Source organism: Ammospiza caudacuta, chromosome 9, assembly GCF_027887145.1.
Source record: "Ammospiza caudacuta isolate bAmmCau1 chromosome 9, bAmmCau1.pri, whole genome shotgun sequence".
NCBI classification, from domain to species: Eukaryota; Metazoa; Chordata; class Aves; order Passeriformes; family Passerellidae; genus Ammospiza; species Ammospiza caudacuta.
This window is the reverse complement of record NC_080601.1, coordinates 22,146,464-22,166,145: the sequence shown is the minus strand read 5'-3', so window position 1 is coordinate 22,166,145 and position 19,682 is coordinate 22,146,464.

The following is a 19,682-nucleotide window of genomic DNA, read 5'->3' as shown; positions in this document are numbered from 1 at the left end:
GCAAGAGGTGCCTTTCTGAGAACAGCAGTGGTGATAAAGAGACTGAATGGTGCTGGGGGCTAATCCTCCTGTGTAGATGGACAGATAGGCAGAAATCAGGAAGGTCTTGAAAGGTGGGATTAAGAACTTCAGTGTTTTGTGGGGGCCAATAAGGAAAGGATGTGATGGAGAAAAGATGAGAGAGTTGATCTTTTCAGCTGCTTTCTAGGTGAACTGAAGCAAGACAAGACCGTGCTTGATAGCCCCTCTTGAAAGGGTGTTGCAATACTCGACATGATGAGAATGTGGGTAGGATTTTGGCTGGCTCTTTGGGGCAGGAAATGTCATAGAAGCAACTGCTGTGATTTATCTGTGGGCTGAACCTGAAGACTCAAAGAAAAGCCAGTCTCCAAGTCTCTTCCCTTGTTTTTGAGTAGCTGAAAGGCTTAGCTTCAAGTGAGGACACAGGAGGATAAAAGGAATTAAAAGCTGTATTTAAGATGCAAATATGGTAATGTTCTTTTTGCTTGTTTGGGAACACTTTGCAACAGACACCTGAACTTTACTATTCTTTTCATGATAGCTCCTTCACAGTTTATGAACCTAAATCAGCCATTTGGTGAGCTACTTACTGAAGGTTTCTTCTTTTCGTTGTCAAAAGCAGACATCCAATAACTAACATTGTACTTTTAGTTAGCTTTAATGAAGCTGATAGTTTTTAATGTGGAAGGAAAAAATTTCTGTAACATCTAATGATATATGACTGGGGATCTGGTGTGTTTGCATGGGGTTATTTGGGGAAGTGGTTGTTAGCTCTGGAAAGCACAGGGGAAAAAATGCAGGTTTGATTCAGATTAAAAGTTAAGCATGTCTGGATAAAAGTAAGTGGTTGGATTGGATTATTTTACAGGTGTTTTTATTACTTTTTGTTAAATAGTCATGCCCATGGTCTGCACTACAGTTCATTGGCACACAGCATGGCACATTTCTAGGTGGTTTTATTGGGAGCTGGCTTTTAAGTAATTTCCCTCTTCGATTGTATGTTACTCCCTTTTCAGTTTTATGTACATTAGATTTCGAATGGCCAAAAAACCTCTGTTATCTAAGTTGTTGTAAAATAATGAGAACAGATAACAACTTAGAGGTAGAGGATAGAAACTGGTTATCAGGGTGTGCCCTATAGAGAGAGGAAAAGGAATGAGGGATGAAAGGAATGGATACCAACAGTTGGATATCTTGAAAATAGACCATGGTTAAAATACTGATTCGTAGGAATATAGAAAATGCCAATAACTTGATATGTAGGTGGATTAAGCAGGCTAATTTTGTGACAAGCATTTAATGTTTTCCACTGTGGATAAAGTCAAAAGTACAGGGAAGAGCAAAACAGATCACAGAGTATGAAAAGAGAGTTTAGAAAAAACAGTGGAAATCACAAGATGAAGAGACTGAGTTCTGGACCGTACTGGAGCATCTGCTTTCCAGTAATGAACAAAACCAAGGTTAAATGTACTTCTGTGAACCCCCAAAATTCTGAAAAAGGATGTGTAGTGTTTGACCGCAGAGTTTCCAGTTGCAAGTCTAAAGCAGGTGGATTTTCATGTTTAGCTTTATCACATTTTGTTTCTCTGTGTTTGATCTGAACAAATATAATGAGTGAAAGTGATTAGAATGTTAAGTTGTACCATAGGCTATTTATAGTTTATCAGATACCAGTCAAGACTGAGATGAATCAGTGCTGAATGATGCAATGACTGTTTGACAGTCTTAGCTGTCTTGTTCAGTTTCCCTTTAGCAGGGGTTGTCTCAATCAGACACACTGCTGAGAGGAGAACAGCTTCCCACAGACAAACATATTCTTACAGGAAACTGTCTGTCCTGCAGGAAACTTGGAGGGAAATCTCTTGAGTTAAGCAGACTCTCTGCATCTCCTGTATTGGAATACCCAGCATCATCTTTGCCACATACAGCACAAGGGAAAACATCTGTCCTTGATTTTTATTTAGAGGCAATTACTGTGATTTTATAAAACATTTAAATTGTTTTTCAGTTCAAGAACCTGAGTGTTATATTTTTAAGAAGATTTGTTTTGGTCAAAGCTTAGAAGTAGGTCTTGTAGCCCTGGAAGTTTTTTCACTTTCATATTGGATTTGTAAGTGTGATTGTTTGTTTGCCAGATGCATTAGAGACTTCTAGAGTTCTGACAGATGGAAATCTAAGCAGAGGTCTGTACAGCTGGGATGTTTACACTACAGTTTGTGAATTTTCCCACATAAGAGAATCCTGTGTAAGCCCAGAGAAAGTCTGGCAACTGAAGTCTGTGGTGTTGTCACAGACATATCAACTCGAGAGGTAGCGGCACGTGTGAGTTGTGGTGGTGTGAAGCCAAAAACATCTGCTCAGCCACAGGTGAGCTGAAACTTTTATTTCCCCTCATCTGGTACACAGATGCCAGGCAGGCAACTGATCCCTCCTGTTCCTGCCAGAGGAGATGGCTCCTGGCTGGGTGACGTGTGGGTGAGCCCAGTGACAATTCAAGGAAGGATGATAACACAAAGCAGGCAGATAAGGCAGCACATTTGCTCCTTTCCTGTGCTGGAGAGCAGAGCTCATCAGAGCAATGACGTGAGCACACTCACCAGTCCCATGGGTGAGTCTCTTGCCTGCCCTTGCTAAGTGGTGGTAAGGAGGGAGGGAGGGAGGGAAGGACAGATCCCCTCCCAGTGGCTGGGAGATCTGATTCCTTTTTAAATCTTCTCAGTCTAAACCTAATTTCACAGCTGAAAATTTTTGTACTGATCAGAGTGAGACCCAGAGTGTATATTTTTTGTTTATTGAAGTCCTATTAAGTGCAAAGCACATAACAATGGTTGAATTTTGAGCCAATCAGATATTTGAGTTCATTTCTCATGCAGAATGATGCACAGAAACACAAGAAACACATCACAGTGGTAAAGGTTACCATTAAAGTATAAAAAACCCAAAGTATATCTTTAGACATGTTAACTGATACCTGAACACTTCATGCCAACCAGTTTGTAGGTAAAGCCATTTGTTACAGAGATGGGTAAATATACCAATAGAGACTCTAACCTTTATCAGCTCAGCAACCACAAGGAACAATGGAATTTTGCATTGCCTGTTTTTATTATTATCTGAATGGGAGAAATTACTGAGCTGAACTATCAGAGTAATTTTTTCAGTTTGACTTCAGAGTGAGCTTGACTATGGAGAGAGTACTCTGTCTGGTTGGTTTCCTCTGATAACAGTGCAGCCGCTTTACTGTGAAAGGAGAAAATCTCTTCTATAGGAAAATATAAGCATAAACTCTTGAAACCTGATGTGGGAACTTGGGCAGGTATAGCTCATAAAACTACATCTAAATGGTTTCTTCTTTCTTGGTTTTACCCTGACTAGAGTATTTACTGACTGTGCTGCTTTTAAGTTATATTTCCTGCTAGGGTTTTCAGTGCACAAGTTGTAGGAGCTCTTTTCTGAGAAAAAAAAATTCCTGGTAGTTCATTTGCGTCAAAAAATTCTTCTGGCCTGCACTTGATGATACAGCATGCAGTAAAAACCAGTGAGAAATGGCTACTTCAGGAGCAGAATTTCACAACCTAGTGCTCTTCTTTGTTAAGCAGAATTCTACATGGTTTCTGTTTGCCCTTTGGCATCAGAGTGCCTTGGAAAGCTCAGTGTGGGAAATGAGCTGCCTTGGATACAAAAGTCTTGCAATAAAGCTTAATTTTCTCTTTATTTTAGTGTTATCTTTTAGTGTTAATGGGTTCTGGGTTTATGGTTTGATAGGTTACTCTAGTGTTAGTAGCCAGTTCCTGGGAGGAATTGCTTTTGCTATGAGGACAGCGTTGGGTGTGAGATCTGTGGCCACTTTCAGTGTGTGGGGGTTTATTGCTCTAATCTCAGGCAAGGAGCCAAAAAGGGCTGTGTACACAATTAATGTAGACAGCTCTTGGAGAGCTCCTGGTAGTTCAGGGAACCTGAGATCTCAAAATCAGTGCAGTTCTTCAGAACACGAGCTTGAACATACCTGCAAAGGGCTTGAGCTTTGATCCTGATTTACATATCCTTTAATTCTGATACATAGGCTGTTAAATTTTCTTTTTGCCTAGCATTGTCTAAGATTGCTATGTACTTGTCTAAAAATGAGTCTCCACCTAAGAGAGACAGGGGTATAAATTGGAATAGTGACCAGTAATTGGAATATCTCAATGCCTTTCTGCTCTGAGGCCTCTGGGCAACCTGTGCCATGGTTTCATCACCCTCACTCTGAAAAATGTTGTCATTATATCTACCCTAAAACTACCCTCTTTTAGTGTAAAACCATTACCCCTGGTCCTATCAGTGCATGCCCCTGTGAAAATCCCTCTCCAGCTCTCTGGAAGACCTTTCAGGTACTGGAAGGTGCTCTAAGGTCCCCCCAGAACCCTTTCCTCTCCAGGGTGAACAGCCTTTATCAGCCTTTCTTCACAGCAGAGGTGCCCCAACCCTCTGAGAACCTTTGTGACCCTCCTCTGGATTTGTTCCAGAAGGTCCATGTCCTTTTTTGTTGGGAGCCAGGGCTGGACACAGTGCTCCAAGTGGGGCTTGTGAGGGCAGAGCAGGCGGGCAGGGGAGGACCCTCAGCCTGCTGCTCCTGCTGCTCTTGGTGCAGCTTTTGGTGCTCCAGCCCAGGCCATGGTTGGACCTCTGGGCTGTGGGTGCACCTTGCCAGCCCACGTCCAGCCTCGCATCCACCAATTAATCACCACTGTGTCATTGAGATGAGCACCTTGGGAAATGGAAGTGGAGCTTGAGGGGTGGAATTCTTGAAGAATTCCTGCTGGAGAGGTTGCTTATGGATCTCACTGCTGTAACCCTGGTCTATATCCTGGGGTTTAAAATCTTTTATCCTGTAAGAGGACACCACAGGCCAAGTGTTGTGCCTAGGCAAATGTGACTGGTGAATTGTACCAGTTCCCAGTCTCTAAGGGGTCTTACCAATTCCAGAGACTTCCCTTGTTTCTCAGTCTTTGTTACCTACACCATGAAAAAATGTAACTATATCTGCTTTTTCCTCTTTCTATTGGTTTTCCTATTTTGACCTGATGTATATCAGATGATTCTGGCTTTTGGAAACAGACGTATTTGAAAAAAAAATGCACATTTTTCTTTCAAGAATACAAATAGTCTAGTTTGTTAATCCTTTTCTTTTTTCTTATATCTAAATTAAACATTCATTTCCAAAATCTACATGGAATAAAAAGCAGCATTCATTTGCTAGTTGCTGCAATGTTTAGCTATTATAGAACTGTAATTCATGGTCGGCAACATTTCTAGTTTTATTTCAGCTATGCCTTTTCCACTTTATGGTTTTATTTTCCTTAAGTACCATGTTACTATTGAAGGCATACCATAGTGCTCCTTAGTACTAAAATTTTTACAAGTGTGTCAGTCATACATGATCATTTTCTATCTTGAAATTGTAGTTCCAGAAAAATTTCTTTTGTTTTGTAATGTAAGATCTTAATTATCACCCTTATCTTAGAGTTTCTTAGGATTTTGGAAAAAATAAAAATAATGCAGAAATAGCCCTTTCAGGCTAAAGATATAAAAATTTCCAGAACAGATTAATAATAATGCAGTTGTCGAAACCACAGTGTCTTACAAGTAAAGTCACAGCTAAAAAATGTAAACCAAACAAGCCCTGTTCCCTAAAGGCTGTTTTCATTTAAGAGAGAATGCTCCTCACTCTTATATCAGCTTTCAGATGTGTATGAAAGTGAGACTAGTGCACTTGGCAACTGAATTAATTCTCCTGAATGCTCCTTGTTTTTGTGAATATCACCAATTCTAGTACCAAAATTACTTCTGTTCCCTACAGATTTATTTTTCCTTCAGCTTTGTTATCAATAATCACTTACTTGAATTGTGAAACAGCTTTTACCATACTGTTCCAGAATAGCTCCTAGAGAAATGTAATTGCATCCTGAGTCTTCCTTTTGCATCATATCCAACTTCTTGACAATGGAATTCTGAGAATCTAAACAGAAGAAAACACCCAGTTTGTCTCAATGCAAAGATTAGCTACCACTCAGTTCAAGCTCAATGAATAGAGCAATATCTTGTGAATGACTTAGTTCTTTTCCAGCTCACAAATCTTCTGGTTTGCATTTTATTTGTTATTATAATACTGCTGGTATTATTACAATGCCAGAAAAATGTGTTATAGAAAAAGTTTCTGTTCTGTCCATAGCACAGAGTAAAGGTTTCTGCTTCACAAAAGCTGCAATTTAAGAGTGAAACAACACAAGTGTCTGGAGGACCCATGTGCAGAGACAAAAGAACAGCAGTGATCACAAAGAGGGATTGGGTCATCCAAATTGTTTTCAATATTCAATAAGTATGACAGCAGGGAAAGTTTTTAAGCAGGACTTGAAGTAGAGTAGTGATTTTTATGTTGCTGGTATTAGTGGAAAGATGCTCCACATTTCAGGTGCAGAGAGGATATAAACAGAAGGACAGAAGTTTAAAATGTAAAATGCAATGACTGGGCAACAGACATGGCTGGCAGTGGAAGCTGTAATCTGACTTTGATTTTGTATGAGAAATGCTGAACATAAATGGATTTTTTTTATGAAAAACCTTGAAGGGGAAGATCAACAGTCTCTACTTGATGTGCTGCAGCAAAGGAAAAACATAAAGAGGACTATAAGACTATAAATGTTCTAATACAAGAAAGAAACTAATTTTGAAATAGCATGTAGATTTTGTGTGAAAAGGTCAAAGGTTTTTTTAAGGAGAAAGACATTGTAGTGATGAGAGGACTTCCTGAAGAGCAAGTCTTAGATATGTGAGAGAATAACACCTCTTGGTGATGGTGTAAAAAAGAATTGACAAGACTTAGGCATAGCCTCAATCTGAGGACTCAGGGACAAGCCAGTGTCAGAAACAGTGAAATTAATGTTTTAGTGATGTCTCTGCACCTTATTTGTTGTGCCTGCAAAATTATAAAAGACATTCATAAGGGAATTGTGAGTTCTTTTAAGATTTTGCTGGGTTTGAGGAGTAATCTTAACATTTCCAAGAAGATCCTTGACATATGAAAGACAATTTTGTTGGGAAGAAAGTATCTGGTGTTCAGAGGTGGATCTGTAAGCTGCCAGATGAGACATGGGACCTGAGTTTGTAAATATTTTGATTTACTGGATCTAAGGTACAAATGGAGAAGTGGAAAGGATTGTATATTTATGATCTTGGAAAGCAGCTGACACCCAAAAAGGATAAGTATCAAATATTGGTTTAGAGGAGAATTAAAATCCAAACCTGCTTTCACTATAGGGTTCAGGAAGGATGGAGGTGATGGATTGTTGCATGAACCACTAATTTTAGCAAGGAAGAAAGGAAGGAAGCCAAGCAGACTAGACAGCAATTTAACCATTATAAAAATAAATAACAGCATTTGTAGGAAGTGCATAATGTTTTGCTAAACCAGCCAAAGTTGCTGCAGAATAACACACCTATAGCCTGGTTTTATTCAGCAATATTGGATTGCCTAATAGAATATAATACTTGAAATGATGTTTGTGTCTTTTTATTTCTTATGGCACATTCAAACCCAAAATATGTAATTTAAGGCTGATAATAAATTAGGGCTGATAATAAAAAGGGCTTGTCCCTCAAGCATAAAAATAAATATTGCTTCAAAGTAACAGTTTAATATCAAAATAATGTAAAACTGGAACCCACAATTTCACTTAGTTTTTAATAGCTTTGAGACTCTTTTGACCTCCAAAAAGGATCCTTGCTGATGATCTTCTTTGCTTGAGAATGCTCTTGCTTGAAATTAGTTATTGATTTCAGTTGTTGCAAAAACATTATTTGGGGGCTTTGTTTTTAGGTCTGGAATTTTTAGGTCTGGAATTATAAATAACTCAAAGCATTAGAATTATGAAACTTGATACGGAAGGGCGTCTTTGCAACGTTTCTAGATGAGACATAGCATAGATTTCATAATTAATTGCATTTTTAAAATAAACTTTAAGATTATTACTGTATAATTTAGAATATTTAATGAATTTACATAGCATACAATTAATTGTGGTAATTACATTATTATAAAGTTATTGTATTTTATCCATGATATATTAATATTATAATTGTAATATTTATATATAATATGTAATATATAATATTATGATTGTAATATTTAAAATTTTAATTAAATAGTTCACTTACTGAAGGTTTATTTACTAGCTGCTAGACTTGGTGAGAGCAGAAAATATGAAGAGCATGTTTCACATGTTTAACTCCAGAAAACCATAAGGAGAGATTTTAAAAATTGTTGTACTGACCCATTTATGGCAGGTAAAGGAAAAAAAAGTAGCAAAAATTTATGTTGAAAAAATATACTCAGAAATTAATTAGTGTCTTGGGTTTTGTCCATTAATGACTTGACAGGAAGTCTCCTAACATGTATATTCCTTCATTCAATCATTTTCTTTCAAGTGCAGCACAAAAGCTTGGCTCAGGAAACAATGGGGAAAATGAAATCAGCAAAGTGAACCTTAATGAGGAAGGGAAATTATTGTCATACAACTTCTCAATGGCATTTCTTTCTCCTTTTTTCCGTGAGCAAGACACCATTCTTACATCATCTGACTAAAGTTATCACTGACACAGCATTACGAGGCCATGAGGTCACCCTTTTCCTGTCCTGTTCCTCATCCCTCAAATGCACTCTCCAAAGCTGGAGCTGCTGCTGTCCCTGACGTGACCCTCAATGGCTCTGCCTGGTTCCTGCAGGTACAGCTTGGTCCCTCAAGCTTGTCTTGCTCAAGGTTTTGGGCTTGTACCACACTGGGAAAAATGGCTCACCCTGAATTCAGTGGCCAGCTGGGACGCCTGTGTTGGAGCCAGACTGGCCTGTTGTTTGGGGTCAGCGTTTGAGGCTGGAGATGGACACCAAGGTTTACTCACAGGAGCTATAGAAACAGAGCTGACTGACTGCTTCAGAAAATGTTTTCTCTGGGTCTGGTAGCGACTAAAGTGCTTAATCTCTGGTTATGGAGATGGGCAAAATACCATTTTGGTTACAGGTGGTTGAGGAAATGATCTAGGGAGGATGTTTTCCTGCTGGACTTTGTCAGGTAGAGTTGGATCCTAAGCACCTGGGAACAAATGCTTTATGCTTGTTTCTTGGAGAAGTTGAACTATCTGCCATGTATATATAAAACTGTGCTCAGGGACAGCACTTGAGGAAGTAGGGCTGGGACAGCAAAGTTTGTTAGTAATTGTTATTGTAATGCCTATGAAGAGAAAAAGGAATACTGTGATCTCTGAATGCAAGTGTCTTTCATTGCTTTCTCAAATGTTATTTCCAGTCCAAAAACTCAAGGGAGCTTTAGCACCATGTGGTACCTCAGTCAACTGCAGAGTGAAGTGTAGAAAGGGCCTTGCTCTTTCATCATGGAATGTTTATGGAAATGCAGTAAGAGATCTTCTGTGGCCAGTAAAGACTGTGCTGAGTTCAATGTCGGCTGAGGAAGGCTTAGGGTGGGCTTTGGCTTACAAATAATCTTCCAGCAAGGAAACCACACCAAACAATATTAGATGTTTGGAACTGTAGTGGCTGCAGGGGTAGAAATGGGAGCCCATGTTGCCTGCTGTATTTCAGAGACTTGGAGATGGCTGCACCAGGCATAAGTGTGGGGCTTGGGAGGATCTGTTGCCCTGGTGGATTTAGTTGGGATGATGGCTGATTGTTCCCCTTTAGCTGAGTGCACCTAATGTGACTTTTTCCACTTGAGCTTTCCAAGCCCTTAGATGTCTGAGAGTTTCTGGAGGATGCAGATGACCTGTAAGAGAACTATGAGTGATGTCTAAATGCAGATCAAACCAATTTGCTTAACGAGCATCAACAGCCTTAGTTAACTCTGGAGTATTGAGCTGCCTCAGCTTGTGCAGCTGGACAGAATTTTCTTGATGTCCATAACTCACTTATCCTGGGGATTTCAAAGTGCAGGGTTTTTTTCTTTTAACAAAAGAACATTTTAAGCTTTAGCTTCTTCTTACTATGATGCTTGCTTCCTGTCAGCCCTGACATTTCTTGGGCATCACAGTTTCACCAAGACAAAAAGCCTCTGCATATTTGTGGGATGCAGAAGTAGGAATATTTCCATGTGTAATGAAAGTGTCAGGCTAATCCAGTGAGTGCCTGTGTGGGAGGGAAGGAAGAGGCTGGCAGTGTGTGGGAGCTGATGTAACTCCTACTGAACGAGGAAGTTTCCCAAGTTGTGCAACTCATCGGATGTGATGAGATTTATCATTGTAATCTCTCCAGCCAAGGCTCTTGGAGGAACATCTAGCAGACAGTTTTCCTTCCACATTGGAAGAATAGCATTTGTGATGCTGGAGTGGGGATCCAGCATTTTTGTCTCATTTTGAGGATTTTCAGGAATAATTTGAAATAATTGGAATAAAGGTGAGAACCAGCCTGGCTAGATACAATGCAGAATCTATGTCTAATTTCAAATCTATTATTGCCATTTGTAATTTGTTCCTTTGAAAAATAAATCCAGGGGATTCATTATAGATGAGAAGACATGAGTAATGTTGCAAACATATTTGCAAAATGTGGTTTTTTCCATTTAATAAAATAAAGCACAAATTCATTTCTGCACAGGTGAGGGAGGAGCCTCCTTCTATTGATGAATTTCTTTCTGTTTGGAGAGCTTGCATCAGCCTCTGCTGACATTAACAGGGAATAGGCTCAGCAGAAATGCCTCTTCTTTCTGCATTCTAGAAAGTGCTGATTTCCAATAGAAAACTGACTTAATATTACTATGTTAAATTTATTTTTGTTCCATGAATCTTTCAGTTTTCAGAAAGAACAAGCATCTTGCTTGAAACTGCAATTTTAGTTCTACCAAGAGAATGCTTCAACAAACAGTTTTATTATTCTGATTATACCCTCTCTTTGTGAGGCTTAGCTATAATTATGGGAAACTAGGGATTTTTTCTGCTGTGGAAACATAATAATAACTTCTGTTAGTAATTTTAGATCAGTTTTGAAAATGTAGTTTTGAATGTTACTTTCAAATCTCACATTAATCAGATCTTTATATGCTGGGAAACTCCTGGCTGACAGAGACAGCCAAAATCTTCTTAGTGGGGTAGATCAATTTGCATGTTCCTATACTGAGAAAGTTGGAGGTTTTCAAATTTATTTTTTTAGTGGTAGCAAAAAAGAGATTCAGCCAAATAGGAAAAAGAAAAGGAAGGCTGGGAGCAGCAAAGTGGAGTTTGGGATGAAATAAAAGGAAATAAGGGGGTTCTGAGAATGAGATAAAGGTAGGGTCATTTTTGGATGAAGACAGTGTTTTCTGTTATGTTTTTCTGCTTTCCTTTTGTCTCCTTTCATGCTGTCTCTGCTGTGCCTCAGGAGCCCCTTGATGCTAGGGTCAGCCCCAGGGCTGTCCCGCTCTGCAGCTGCCTGGTGCCACCACTTCAGGCAGCAGTGACCACACCTGAGCTCTCCTGTGCTCTGCACCTCTTTCCATGGTTGTCTTGGATGAGTGATGCTCTTGGTCAGCACCAACCTGAGTGAAATATGTGGATTGTGACACAGAGGAGGTCAAGTTGGTCTGATGATCTCAATGGACCTAATGAGAACAAGCACCTCAAGTGGTCAGGGATCAACATGATTGAATGTTGGATTCAAGTCCTGGATCCATTACCTTACAGAGAAAAGCACATTATGATATGAATATGAATAATCTTATTTCTGTGAGATTCAGAAGTCTAAACATTATGACCTTTTGTTTATCTAAGGACAAAAAAACAAGCAGAGGTTTTTAGCTTTGGAAGAAATGGGATAGTTAACTCCAACTTTATTTCAGACTTTCCAGCACACTCAGCTGGGCTTCTTGATATTTTAAGTGTGTCCTTTCATTCTTGTTAAATATCTGAATGTCTACATACATCTAAGTGTTTATCTGACTGTTTGGAAGGCTAGTAACAAACTGAGGAGAAACAAGTTTCTTTTAATCCATGAGAGACTGAAAACTTGCCTTTTGGAAGAAAAGGATGAGAACTTTGCAGTGTGCTGCCTGACCTGTTCCTTCAGCAGAGTTCTGTACAATTTCTGCCTGAGCATGTCCTTGGTAGAAGGCGCCCATCTAACTATGGATCTGTCTGACTTGTTTTCCAGAAAGAGATGGAAAATATTTAATTTACTGTGTCAAAACATTTTCAACAAGTAATAGATGAATGCTTCCTCCACAGAAAAGAGTATTTCTAGAGCTAAACAGATTTTTGTGGAAAGCTCTACTTCTAAGGAATCCATGAAAAGTGAGGAATGTGTATATCTTGTTTCTGTTGGCTGCAAGCAGAACTTAGGGTTTTCTTCAGAACTTACACAAGGACTCAGCCTCCCAGGTCCGTCCTTCTGACAGCGAAGGATGAGAATTAGGTTGCTTGCTCTTAGAGAAGAACCATGGCTAACTTGAGCAGTTTCATTAATTTCTTGAGACTTCTGAAATTTAGTTCATCAGGAGATGTTCATCAGGCCACACAAAAAACTCTTAAAATACTGTTGAGAAGGCACTTCCAAAAAAAATTTTGGGTAATGTTCTTTTGCAGCAGGACTCAGGTGTTGAAATTTTCATTGACTTTAATGGGAGCTTGTTTTTCAGTTTCACCTCTAGACAGTGACTATTTCAGAGAAAATAGTTTTGTATGTCAAGTGTTGGGTCTTGTTTTTGGTTGGATTTGGGTTTTTTTAAGCATTGGGGGAGAACTGTCAGGCCAGAGCTTCATGGCTGCTTTGTGGATTATTCAAGCAGTTAATGTTTCTGGTCCATCTCTTGACCCTTCCTTTGGCCTTTTCATTCCAGGAGCCAGCTGGGAGGAATGTGAGAGAGGACAGACACTGGTTTCGGCTGTTTTAAACTCATCCAACATCGGCAATGAAAACTACAAAAATTAGCCTCAATTAGTCAGCAGTCAATTATCAACTAGACAGAATCTCACTGTTCATGTGCTCTTCTCTGTTTTCACACAGGAGAAAGCATTTTAGTTCAAACCAGGCATGGATTAAGTTCCCCAGTATCACTCATCCCTAAAAATATGGAGAAGCATTTCTGCAGTTCGGTGCCAGTTTTGCTTTGTCTTCTTGGTGAGCGTGGTGCCTGTTCCCTTTCAGCTGACTGTCTCCTCATTTGGACTTAGCAAAATGGACAAGGAAGCTTTGGGACCTCGTGCTGGCCTTTGACTTCTGAGAAACGTGCGGTGGAAGTGAGTGCAGTGAGTTGGGAGATAAGAGTTACTTCTCCTAACAGAGGGGAAAAAAGCATGAGTTAAATGTCATGGTAAACCTTACTGTTCTCGTGAACATGTTGAAGTAACCCTGATGAGCTTGGTTTTGAGAATGTCAGGCGGGGGATAAAAGGCAGGACATTACCAGTGACTCACTATGGCTACATTTGGCACCTTGTCATACAGATTGGTTCCTGCATCTTCAGTGTTTTTATTCTTTGCTCTGAGAGAAGTATAAAAGATATTCCCAGCACCCTACTGCCACAGAAGTTTTCTATTTTGAGAGCAATTCAGAAGGTTATTCAAACTGTGTCTTAAAAAATACACAGTAAAGAAAGTTTTGTTAATATATTCTTTGCAAGGAAAGGTAAGTTGTAGAGAAAGCAGCAAGCTTTTTTCTCCTCTTTGTTCTGGAGTAACAATTTATGTAAAAATAACCAACTCTACAGACAACAGACAACAGCTTATTAGGAGCTCCCCTTGGACAGTAAACTATTGCTTTGTTTCACAATTGTACTAGTGATGAATGTGTCGCTACTATTGCTATCTCTATTTTTAAAGTAATTTCTTCCTGAAGACATTGTATTCATATGCTTAATATCAGTTAAAATGTTATTCATGTGTATTGCTTCTTATAGAATGTCCCCCACCCTTAAACGAAGTTACCTCATGGACACAAGAACTCTGCAGACTGTATCAGACTGTATCAGATTAGGCAAGAGTAAGTCTTGAGGAAAGCTAAAAGTGTAAGTACTGATGGCAAATGTTTATTCTTAAATTTTTATCACGTTCACTTTTTTCCTACTTAGCAACGCCAAAAGAATCCCATTTAAGGGCCTCTCAGTAGCAGACGACACAGCTGATGTCTTTATTTGACCTGGTGATATTCTAGATGTAATCACAAAGGCATGTTTGTCAGAGGCCTGTGGCCTCTACTTGCCTAAATGCAAGACCTGTAGTTTTGGATTTAGGCTTGTGGTCTCAGGTAACATTAGTATTTATATAAACATAAATTTAGTAACATTCTCCTTTTTGTTTTCCTCTTGGCAAAGTAGGGATGCAGAGTCCACTTTTCCTCAGAATGTGTTGTGCCAGTCTGTCCTGTTGTCCAAATAAGAAACTTGTGCAGAATCTTGTGTTCATTTATCTGTGGTCCCTGCAGGGCTCATTCTCTTTATGTTGGCTCCCTGGTGCTAGTGTCATTGCACTAGAGCAATGTGTGTATTCAAGACTAATATGTGATTTTTAAGTTAGACAAGATATATTATTTTAATGGTTTCAGGCAAGCCAGTAACAGCAATTCATCTCAGTGAACACTATTATGTAAACACAGGAAAAGCTAAACTTTGCTGCACTTTCCTATAAAGAAAATATTTACTGAAAAATTGGACATCTTTATTTAAATTATAAATTATATGGATGGTAAATGAACATAATATTTTTGATCAAGTACTGCATGCAACAATTACCTATGCTGTGACTAAACATTTAGAATAATTAAATGCCGTAGAAGTTCCTTTTTCTATGACACCTTCCCCAAAGCGCAGCAAGTACTTGATGAAGTTGTAGCCAAGTCCATGTATGAGCTCCAACTGTGTATTTCAGAGCAGCTTTTTCAGAAATTTTGTTCTTTTATTATACCATTGGATAACACATATTTTCCAACTTGTTAGAATAGTTGCTTCATTTCCAAACTTCCTCCTACTCATTTGAACGTGCACCGCTCCGCTGCACACCATAGACATGACCTCCTTCAAGCTTGAAGTGGTTTTTCAAGTGGTTATGCTCTCTCTCAAGCCAGCTACAGGATAAAGCCAAAAGTAAGAAAGGAGACCCAGGGAAGTATTTTAAAAAATACTTGCTCTCTACATTGGTATCGTCTTGCAGGGGCATCTGAAAATTGTCAGTTGTTCATTGCAGTGCACTGAAAAGCCATGATGCCTTTTGTTGAGCAAGGAGCAAGTTGAGGGAAAGAATAAGGGTTTTCTCCCTATAGTGATATTCGTTGATATGAGCAGAAAAGTGGAGCTGTGTGCTGTCCTGGTGTGCCAACCAATTCCACCGACAGCATTGGGCATCTGATGGTGCTCTGTGTCATCAAGGATAATGAAAATGTTAGGGTTCCTTTTGAGAAACAGCAAAACAAGTGGGATCCAATCCCAGAAAGTACTTGCAGAGTGATCAGTCTTGCATAAACATTTGGGGCAGCTGTAAGTCAAGGCCAAATTCAATTTAATTTAGGAAGCAAATTCTGTGATGTCAGAGAAATTTGTATGTATTTGCTTCATTTGTTCACTTGAAAGATTCAGCCTGCTCCCAGCTGCTTCTTCCATCTGTTATCAAATGTTACCAAGCCTGAGCTGACAAAACTAAATTTGGTAAGTATTGAGATTTAGAAAATGAGATTAATTTGGTTTCATTTTTCACTGTACAAAACCCAATACCCTCTGATTTTAAGATTAACTAATTCTGATAATGAAAAATTCCTCCACAGTATGTTTATCTCTGACAGATTCTTCACGTCACTCAATATAATGCTTATATATTTATTTTCTTTACTAAATATAACTAATCTGTTACTTCTAGTGAAAATTAGCCTTCCACTAAGGGTTTTGTGTACTTATGGGAAGAAGTTAGGCTTTAAAGATTATGTTTCCCAGAAACAAACAAGGTGAAAATCCCTTGATCTCTCCAGATGTTTCCTCTAGGGACATGTTATTCTCTTTGGGATTTCAACATTTGCAATGAGTCATTAAGTTGTCCCTTTCAGTTTTCATGCCTTTGTTAAAACACTAAAGGTTTCCTTTCTTAGTGAGAGCTGAGTAAGTGTACATCTGAGTACACAGATGAGAGTTATCTTTTGTAGTCCAGACAAATGTTTATTCTCATAAGGTTATTAATGAGATGTTTCCTCATGTTAGGTATGAGCAATCTAGAATTTCCTTAGTTGGAGTTTTCACTATCAGTACTTTTGACACCTGCTTTCAGGAGCTCACACCATTTCTCAGGCGTCAGATTTTGTCTAACATTAAGCCTGTAGGTCTTCCTCTATTCCTCTTCTCTCAACTTTTGCAGCTAAAAATGCATACAATCCTTACAGGTTTTATCCAAGAAAATAATCCATACTGGGGTTTTTTTCACCCTTAGTCTGCTTTAATTCCTCTTCTACCCTTTCCTTCAGAGCAGTTTCCCAGAGAAACTGGATTTCTCTGTTCCTTAGGTAGTCCCTATGGGTGTCTTCCTTCCAATGAGAAGGTTCAAAAGGTTGAAGACTTTCTGCCCATGTCTGTATTCTTCCTGAGCTGGCCAGGTCCAGAGCAGGGAAACACTTTGGGTGATCTTGAGACTGAATCTTGTTTCCATGTGACCTCTCTAGGTACAGGTAGTTCACACTAAGCTCTTTCTTCATGTTGCAAAACATGTATTTGTGTGGCAAGGAAAGCTGATGCATTTCTAGGAAATTTGTAGGAATATCCAGAACTCTATTATGTCAGTCCTAGAACATCATTTTAATGGTAGATGAGGTGAATGGAGGCCAAACGAGATCACCTAAAATAGGATATCTTTTGGGGAAAAGTGAGTTGTCCTACAGAGCAAGAAGCAGACATGGACGGATGAATGATCAATCAGCCAGTTTTTACTCATTTTATTCATGAAAGTTGGGCCATGCTAAACTTAGCTGGATGCATCATTGCATCTCATAGATTTTGGTTTCAGTAATGGCAGGAAGGTTTAGTGGTGAGAACAAACTTGTATTTTTTATGTAAAAAGTAAAATTAGCATGTCTGCAAGTGGGAATTAGACAAGCTGAAGCAGGCTGTAACTCTTCTTTTCCTCCCAGAAAATTCCACCAGGTTATTGACTTTGTGATGGATCATGTTTTATTTTCAGGGTCTTTATTTTTCAACATGGTAAGTGGTAACAGAATCAAGCAGGTAAGAAATATATTAAGAATGGGATAGTTCCTCAGAACAGCCAACATTAAAATTGTTACTTTGAAAAGTTTATGTTTCTTCCTTTTTTAGTTTAATTTTATTTGAAGGGTTTATTTTTTGCTATGTGTGGAGGGATAGAATGTAAGAGGATAGTGCAGAAGGTGGTCTCACACCTGAGGAGTTGCAGCTGTACCAATCACCAAAGATTAGGAACAGCCCTGCCCTTAATGGGCCGCAGCTGTGTCCAGTAAGAGGATGAGTGCTACAAAAGGGTGAGTTAGCTGGGTGAGGAGAGAGCTGGAGTTTGTTGGTTGTTCTGTGAGGAGGTGCTGAAGAAGGAGTCAGTGCTATGAGGAGCTGATCATGAGAAATCACTGAGAAAGTATGAGAGCTTTGCAATATGATGACAACAGCTATGAATCTGTAGTGCACAAAAGAAGTTGGCTGAAAATAGTGTTGAGATTAGATAAGTATGTATCAATTCATAATTTTTTTCTGATTAAGCATGTACATAAAAGCTATACGTTTTCCGGAGAAGAAATAGTTTAAATAAATTAAATCCAAAAGCTCTAAGCCTTATGCCAACCTGCATGCCTTAACACAGAGGAAAAAATGTGGGAACATTCCTCTCTATTTATAAGGGATTCCCATTTCTTGGAGTTGAATAGATGAAGGGGCATTTTGGTAATGAGAATCATTATCTACTCACACTTTCCTCCAGTTGTGCCATGACTGGAAGACCTACCTGCAGTTGCCTTGTTTCTACTAGATAATGTCATGTGGCTGAAACTGGAGCAGACCAGTGGACTCTCAGTGCAACAGGACAGATTTGCACTCCCCCATGCTCTGTGCCAGCATTCAGAGGCATTCATACTTTCCATTCCACCACTGAGGCCTTCCAGACCTTACCCTGCCCCAAGGGCAATTTGCATAGCTCCATGCAGAGTGCTGATTTCACAGACAGATTCTCCTTTCTCATTGTTTAAACCTGTGAATCCTCTCAAATAGCTTGCTGATGCCAAATTCCACTTCCTTGTTCTCTTAGTCCCCAAAAGGTTTCTTTTGACATTAAGTAATACCATAAATATGGGTGGAAGCTGGAGTTCTGATATGTTTTGGAAGGTTTCAATAGGGGATTCTTTAAGCACAAAGACATTATGGGAGGAAAAACAAGTTCCTCATCTTAACTGATTGCTACTTTCATTCAAATGGTTGTTTGAGTTCGTGTAGTACATGCTGGCAGCATTTCTTTAGGAATGCCTATTTTATAAAAAAAATATATGTGGTACAGAGTGGTGGCTTACATCATTGCCTTTGGCCACATCTAATGTGAGAGGACCAAAGATGGAGCACAGGCAGTGTGTGTGCTAAAGCCAGCCAGCGTGGGACATTGCAGCAGCACTCCCCAAGAAAGGCTTTCACAGTGAATAACTTATGGGAAATTAATATGAACCACAGATTTTCAGAACTTGACTGGACAAGGCCTTGAGCAACTCAATCTGAATTCAAAGCTGGCTCTGCCCTGAACAGGGGGTTGGAGTAGGTATTTTCCAACTTTACTGATTCTATCAATATGTTAACTGATATTTTAACTGACTAGCTTCAGTGATTTAAGGGGATCTAACATATGAAAGTATTCCATTGTCATAACAGTAGGAAGCTACAGAAGTGTCTGACCTTCCAGAAGAACCCATGTTACTGCAGTGAAATGATGATACCTTTTAATTTAAATGTATAATAAATGTAGACCTTTCAATTGCATAATAATTTTTTCCTGTTATCTCCTTGCATACTGGTGACTTCAGCAACTTCATCTGCAAAATTCAGCTGAGCTGAAAGTTCACTTGTGTCTATTGCTCAGATGCTCTTTTTGTACTTTGTATCAGTGAGAAGTAGGAAAGAAGAACTGAAGGCTTAGACTCATCAGCTTAGTTTAAATTCACATCATCATAATAGGAAAGGATTTCTAAACAGATGAGTCTATTTCCCTTCTTAGGCTCCCTTTAACTGACTTCATGAGAATGAGGAAGGAGTAGGCTTGAGATGTTTGTGATTTTACTAAGGCTTTTGATCAGGTTCAGATAAGCAAATCAGGGAAACGTGATGTAGATAAATCTAGTACAGGATTAATAAAGTGTAAAAAATCAGGTGCTTCATGATCATGTCTTGTGTCTGATAATATTTCAGTGATATGAAGGACCATAGAATTCAAAATGGTCATGACTAATTGAAGAAATAGTCTGATAAAAATAGGATGTGTTTTTAAAACAAATCAAGCAGTCTGTCACTGATTTTTGCTGGGAACTAGAGTTTAAGTGGCAGAAAAAAGCTTGAATTGATGAAAACTTGAAAAACAGTGCTGCTGTTCTGTAAATGACAAATCCTGGCTCATACGAGCAAAGCTTAGGTTGCAGGGAACATCAAGGTTTTCCACTTGCCATTAGCAAAATGTTA